Below are 8,370 nucleotides of genomic sequence, written 5' to 3' on the forward strand. Positions count from 1 at the left end.
TGGTTTAACTTCAACTTGTAAATTGTCCACAAATTTCAACAAGTGTTAAACAATGATTTCGGTTTAACTTCAACTTGTAAATTGTCCACAAATTTCAACAAGTGTTAAACATTGATTTCGTTTTAATTTCAACTTGTAAATTGTCCACAAATTTAACAAGTGTTAAACAGTGATTTCAGTTTAACTTCAACTTGTAAATTCACACAGAATTTCAACAAGTGTTAAACATCATATCGGTTTAACCAACTTGTAAATTGCTACAAATTTCAACAAGTGGTAAACATCATATCGGTTTAACCAACTTGTAAATTACTACAAATTTCAACAAGTGGTAAACATCATATCGGTTTAACCAACTTGTAAATTGCTGCAAATTTCAACAAGTGGTAAACATATTCTTCTTCTCTCTGCCCCCTGCATGGCTTCCACATACACCTTTGCGAACCTTATAAAAGGTCTTCAACCTGGCTAACTGCAGTCCAACCTTGTGTGTGTGTGTGTGTGTGTGTGTGTGTTTTTTTTTTTTTTTTTCTTCTTCTGGGATCTGAGATCTACTCACTAAGCTCTTCTCTTCTCGGACTTAAGTGCCGAGATTTTGTCTGCTAGAATCTTGGATCTGCTCACTCAGGTTGAGCTCTTCTCTTTTCGGACCTACTCATCTAGGCCGAGATCATGTCTTCTAGGATCCGGGATCCAGGATCTGGAATCCAAGATCTGCTCACTTAGGATGAGTTCTTCTATACTTGAATGTTATCTCCTTGGGAGCGCTCATGCCCCTTGTCTTTGCATCCCTTCTGGAAGGGTCTTCGTTCCTCTGCAGGTATCTATCCTTCCATACCTGGAGGTTATCTTCGTTTGTAGTATCTGCTTCGATCTGTTGTCTTTGGTGCGTCACCTTTCTGACCGGCGTCTTTTCACTTCGTGACTTTGGTCACGAGTTTCTGTGTTGCGGTCGTCCCCTTCAATGTCGAGGTTGATAGGTCTCCCACTCACAGCAGGAGCGTTGTCTCCAATCTGATCCTTCTGTCCGTCATTGGCCATCTATTTTTCTTTCTTTCATTGGCCATCTATTCTTCTTTCTTTCATTGGCTATCTATTCTTCTTTCTTTCCCACAGACGGCGCCAAATTGTGTAGGTGATTTTCTGACCACACTACCCGCTTAGTAACCAGCTGGAGAGCACCGGCAGAATAGATGGCATATGGCTGACCTGCAACAAAAAGAGAAGATTCCCACGGTGGTTCGTCCACCCGGGGGCACTCCGACGATCAAGTCAGTATATCTCTCAAAGATAAATCAAGTGCTAAACTCACAAGCTTGAGTATCAAAAGCATACCTTAGACCCATGGGGGTGCCTCTCTTTTATAGCCAATTCAATCCTAGTCCCAATGGAAGCCTAACTCTAATGGACTCAGAATTACTGCTAATCTTGGACTTCCAATAGGATCAGGATAAGCTCTCTAAGAGTTTCATCTTTACCCAAACTGAAGTCTTCTCCCATTCTAGGACTCTTGCCCCTCATCCGCTTATCTCGGATTCCGATATTTTCGGAGGTAACCTCGGCCTATCCGAGATGACCTCGGCATGACAACCAGGACACGTGGCACCTCAGCTGACACGTCGGCGTCACCTTGGCCACGTGTTGGTACTCAGAAAATATATCTCCACAAATTGATTCGTTAGTTATTTGATATAGACAAATTTGTTTGAGGTTAGATTTTTTTAAAAAAAAATATGTAATTTTTATTCTAGTTTTCATTCTATTTTTTGATAATTTTCATATTATCTTTCATTTAGACTTAATTAGCCAACATTTCCTAACTTATTTCTTATTGTAATTAAGGATTGTTCTTCTATAAGTAATGGTTGAGCCTTAGGGCAAGACAATTAAAATATTTTCAATGGTAAATTACATTTACACCTCTTGAGATTTAGATTTAATATATATTACTCACTGATATTTGAAAAATTACACTAATTGTCTGTGTAATTATTTAGACGGAATGAAAATATTGAACTCATACACTCTCTTTTATTACTTTGCTTTAGTTCCTCTGTTTTTTTTTTTTTTCTTTCCTTTGCTTTACTTTTTTTTTAAATGTAATTTTCTCTGTTTTTCTACTAGAAATTATTATTTTTTATATAAGTAAGGGGCTTGTGAAATGAGACTATTAACCACAGGAGTATGAATGTAATTTTCATAACGTTAAGTGATAGAATGTAATTAGACGAAACCTCACGAGTGTCAGTATAATTTACCCTATTTTTCAATAAAGAGTATCTCTTTTGTCAAATTCGTGATTAGTTTTTGTGTTTGAGTTTCATCTCATTATTCTATCCAGCATCAAATAGGTATAATCCCTACATTGATTATTCTACTCTCCATGGCATATCTATAATGAAAATCTTCCATTACATCATCCAATAATAAGTGTAATGATCTTTTATTAATTTAAAATAATTATTAATTTGTATTCTTATTTCATAATCAGTAGATACATAATAAACTTTTTTATTACAAACATGTAACAGAAAGAGTCGAACTTCACCTTCATCCTACCTCAATTAAATAATTTACATTATCAAAATAAAATTCAAAGTGAGTTTCATTAACCTTGTGCACAAACAGTCACCCGAGTTGTTTTTTTTTTTTTTTTTTTCTTTTTGAATAGTTACCCAAGTTCTAAATAACATCTTTTTATACCGCGTATTCAACTGTGATTGAGCAATTGTTGAACCGCGTAGTGTAAAGTGCTCGAGCAATTATTCACTCTTACGGCATTAACGTGGTCTGTTTCTCACATCAGATATAGGCAGATGAATAATTGAACCATTTTAATTTTTTAAAAATTATTATTTTTGTGTGGATGAAAATCTGACCACACTGTAATCTTAGTATCCAGCTGGAGAGCACCGACAGAATAAATGGCACTTGACTAACCTGCAACAGAAAGAGAAGACTCCGCTGGTGGTTCGCCACCTGGGGGTACTCCGACGATCAAGTCAATACTCAATATCTCTCAAAGATAATCAATAGTGCTAAACTCACTAGTTTGAGCATAAAAAGACATACCTTAGACCCATGTGAGTGCCTCTCTTTTATAGCCAACTCAATCCTAGTCCCAATGGAAGCCTAACTCCAATGGACTCAAGATTACTGCTAATCTTAGACTCCCAATAGGATAAGGATAAGCTCTCTAAGAGTCTCATCTTTACCCAAACTGAAGTCTCCTCCCATTCTAGGACTCTTGTTCTTTATCCGCTTATCTCGGATTTCGGTATTCTCGTTGATAACCTCGGCCTAACCGAGATCATCTCGGCATCATGACCAAGACACGTGGCACCTCGACTGGCACTTCGGTGACACCTCCGTCACGTGTTGTCATTCAAAAATTATGTCCCCACAATTTTAATTCAAATTATTTATTTTCTAAGATTCGTTATATAAAATATTTATGAAAAAAATTTAGATGATTAAATATCAATTATATATTTAAATTATATTTATTTTAAAAAAATAGACGACAAATATAATTTCGAGAATAGTTATTTATTTTTTATAATGCAAATGTAATTCAAACATGTAGTTACCAATATTTGATCAATTTAATTTTTTACATAAATAATTTACTCAACAAATCCTAAAAAATAAAGAACTTAGATCACTAAAAATAAGTCTACCAATCTAAATACTCTCTCTAATTAAGATTGTCAATTTAAAAAAAGCTAAATCCAAAATTAAATAATTTATTTGGAACCCACACCAATCCATTACGAATACACGATAAGAAATATGATAATATATACACGATAAGAAATATGATAATATATATATATATATAATTGTAGAAAGACTCGCCTGTTTATTAAATTTTTTTCTATTCTTCATCACTTTTTCTTTTGATGAAAGTGGAAAGGTGTGGGACATATTTACGGTAGTACCCGGCTAACTCCAAGAAATTATGGATCTCAAAAGTATTCTTAAGTTGTTCTCAATCTTGCACTATCTCTATCTTGGATGAATTTACAGTCACCCATTCCCCTGATACCACAAAGCCTAAGACCTTAACATTTCTCAGCCAGAATTCACACTTTTCAAACTTAGCATACAACATGTGGGTTCTAAGCAACTCAAGTACTACTCGTAAGTGTTCCTCATGCTCCTCCTCAGAGGGTGAGTAAATCAAGATGTCATCCATAAAGACGACCACAAAATGGTCTAGGAACTCATAGGAGATCCTGTTCATTAAATCCATAAATACAGCCGGTGCATTGGTTAACGCAAATGGCATCACTAGAAACTCGTAATGACCATACCACGTACGGAATGTCGTCTTCAGAATATCCTCCTCCCTCACTCTCAACTGGTGATAACCAATCTCAGGTCTATCTTAGAGAAGCAATAAGACCCCTTTAACTGATCAAACAAATCATCTATACGAGGTATTGGGTATTTGTTCTTAACAGTTACCCGGTTCAACTTTCGATAATCAATACAAAGTCGCAACGCTTCATCTTTCTTTTTAGCAAAAAGAACCGGTGCTCCCTAAGGTGAGGTGCTAGGGCGAATGAAACCCTAATCTAACAATTCATAGAGTTGAATTTTCAACTCACTCAACTCGGCAGATGCAAACCTATACGGTGCCATAAAAATCAGTGTCGTACCATACACTAGATCAATAGATAACTCGATCTCTCGACGAGGTGGCAAACTAGTAAGGTCCTTTAGAAAAACGTACAGGTATTCACAAACCACCCTTGGCAACTCGACTTGGATTTTATCATACTCACTACTCAAGTAATTTGCCAGAAGACAGCTAAGTTCACTCCGCTCACGCGGGTCATATACCGGTGATAAGAACCGATCCACTTGGTCCCCTAAGAAATGAAAACAATTGCCGCTCAAGGTACATACAGTAACCCTCTGGCGGTAGCAATCTTTAACAGCCCGGTATAACAGCAGCCAATCCATATCCAAAATAACATCAAAGCTAGACATGCCAATTAATAAAAATGAAAAAGGAAGTCGGCGACCAGAGACCTCTATATCGCAACCCCAACACCCCTGTTTTAAAATCATCTCACGACCAATAGGCAACTCTACATAGATAGGAGATGCTAATCGAGCCAATTCCAATACCAAAACCAATGCAAATGCAGATGAAATAAATGAATGGGATGAACCTGTATCAATCAACCCATTAGTAACTGAATTGCAAAACAATCTCATTACCGAAGGCGCTGGTACAAGATCTAGCACAGTAACAACATATACGCGCCTTGTAGGCCTCTGATCTACTTGCTCGCCCATCGGAGCATAGGCCTGATGCACTGACTGAGCCAAAGAGGCTCCTTGATTGGCCCTCGAAGCCTGTGCTGACTAGTGACTTTGTGTCTGTCTCGAACTAGACGCACCAGGTGTGCCACCCAACTGTCGGCAAAACCTCTTCATATGTCCCACCTGCCCACAATGATAACAAGTGAGCGGCTGGCCTCTCCCCTGGCTCTGGTTCTGAGAACGAGCCGAAGATGATGCTGTTCGCTGCCCTTCTCCTCTCTGCGGGTAAGCTGGAGACTTGTGGCCCAACTGACCACACTTAAAACAAGTAAAATCTCCCAAGCCACCCCTCCAAAAACCCGAACTCAGTACTGGAAAAGTAGATCTAGATTGAACTCCGTGGGACGACTGGGGATTAGAACCCCTCTGCCCTTACTATCCCCCTGATTATCCTGACTCCTCCTCGAGCCCCTCATTCTCTACTTCTCCATCTGTATAATGGTCTGAAGATGGGCCGCTGCCTCTACAAGGCGCTCATAATCTCTAATCATGGATCTGGCCACTGGGAACATGAATCCGGTCTTCAACCTCTTCTCAAACTCTAGATAACGGCGCTCCTCAGTCGTCACGAGTTCTGGTGCAAACCTCGACAAACAGGTAAATGTGGCCTCAAACTCGGCCACTGGTGTATTCAATTGCACTAACTTAGAGAATTGGTCTCTCAACTTCTCTCTAACTGTGGGAGCCAAAAACTTGTCCTGGAAGGTATTGACAAATGCCTCCCAAGTAACTCCACTGTGTCTACGTGCATACTTCCACCACTGACCCGCATCTCCCTTCAGCTGGAAGGATGCCAAGGTCACTCAGAATTGGTCGTCTTTGATGCCAAACATCTCGAACGTTTTTACTATATGCTCTAGTCACTCATCTGCCTTTAGTGGCTCTTTGGGATCACCCAAAAACTCGTCCGGATTTAACTGGAAAAACTACCTCTTTAAAAACAATGGCTCTGTTTTAGCGACCTGGTCCTGGACTTGATTCTGAACCCACTTTAAGAATGATGGCCCTGTTTCATCTTTATTGCCTATTATAGCCACACTAGAACTTGTTTGGAAACTTCTATTTTGGCTATAAAGTAGCTAATAACGACAAAAAAAAAAATGTTAAAATAATCAATGAGATAAAATTTCTCATCCTACATATCAATCAATCATTTTTCTCTCACAACCATCTATACAATTACAAAAAAAATATACATATAATCTCAAATACAACTTTTTTTCATCTCATAAAATAGTCAAAAAGCCAAAAAGTTTTGATTTTTTTGGCTAATTTAGCTAACTTTAATTGTTTGAGATGCGCTATATAAGTGTACTTTTTAACTTTTTGGTTGAAAAAATAGAGAAAAAAAGATGTATGTTTAGGATTACTTTTTGACTTTTTACGAAAATATGTGTAATAAAATATTGTAGTAAAATCAAAATAATAATTTACCCTTTTGACTTTTTGACTTTTAACTTTTTTGACTTTTGGGTAGTTGAATTCAAAAGGCAAAATAATAATTTTGCCCTAGTGGCTTCCCCCACAAGCTACTCTTAAATAGTATAAACTTTTTAGCTTTTTAGTAACTTTTTAACTTTTTGGCTTTTTTAGTTTATCCCAATTGAGAAGAACTTTTTGACTTTTTTTGTTTTTTTGTGAAAGAAAAATTGAAATAGTTATAATTTGGATATGACATTTTATCTTATTGACTTATTTAGATTATTTTATCTTTTTATACTTTTTTAGCCCCAACTTAACCCCACTCACTTGCCAAATGAGAACTAAAATAGCCACGTTACCAAACTATTAAGCCCTCGTTTGGCATTTGGGCTTTTTCAATTTTTTAGCTAAATTAGCCACAAAATTTTTAAAAAAATATCAATAAGATAAAATGTTATGCAATTATTTCACTTCTTAAATTCGTGGTTGATCAACCTACCAAAAGTTTGTCTGTACTGTCTTCCTAGTCTCATGTGGTTGTTTCATTTTTTGTTATTAGAATTGAGTTTTGAACACACAATTGTTTAGTCATTCAATAGCATGTTGACTTTTGACCTGTAAGATTAGTTACTAATTGAAAATGAGAACAATTATTTTTACTTGATTGTTAATGGACAAGTTGAATGGTATTCTTCACAAAGTGGACATATTATTTAGAATTAATAAAAATTGAATACCAATTGACTTAGATTGTTTCACTAAATAACACCTCCCCTAATAACTCCAAGAAGTTTGGCTTAATAGGAGAAGAGACAACTAAAGAATTTATCACTTAAGAGGTCGTATGATTGAAATCTCACAAAGGCCAAACATTCGAAACCTTGGGGCCTATTGGAGATTTTCACGGTCATTAACTCAAGTTCTCAATATTAATTGAGATGTGTATAAACTGACCCGAACATTCGATTATCAAAAAGAAAATTAAAAAAAAAAAAAAAAACTCCTCCCCCAAATTGTAGACGAAAGTGGACAACTGGTCATGTTATTTGGAATGAAAAAAAAAAATTAAATTAAATTAAATGATGTATATTGTATTGTATTGTATATTATATATTGTGCAGATTTGATTTAATCTATTTAATGTACAATAAAGTATGCTATGATTCATAGTTATATGCCAACCACGTTTTCCACGTTAAGTTTAAATCGTCGGGTCAATTGAGGTGATTAATTTTAAGGTGCTTGAACAAACTATATTATTTTAATTTAATCATTATATTCTCCTCCTCGCTAACATACTTCACCTCACTAATCACTAATCGATGTGAGAAGGAGATGCGTTGAAAAGTTATCAAAAAATTAGTTGAAAAAGTTGCCGGTGGTTGGTGGTGGTGGTGGTCGGCGGCGGCAACTAGTGGCAATGAGGTAAATAGATAGTTAAATAACATTTGACATGCGTATAGACAATAGGACATTTGAACAGATAAATAACATTTGAATACATAAAACAGATAAGTAAGTTTTGAACAAATATGTGTCATTTTGAAGAAATAATAATGGAATTGAGGTCACTGCTATGCCTTTGGCACAGCAATGACTGTTGTGCCTCAT

The sequence above is a fragment of the Camellia sinensis genome, chromosome 9 (assembly GCF_055761805.1).
Source record: "Camellia sinensis isolate YWXY chromosome 9, ASM5576180v1, whole genome shotgun sequence".
Taxonomy (NCBI): Eukaryota; Viridiplantae; Streptophyta; class Magnoliopsida; order Ericales; family Theaceae; genus Camellia; species Camellia sinensis.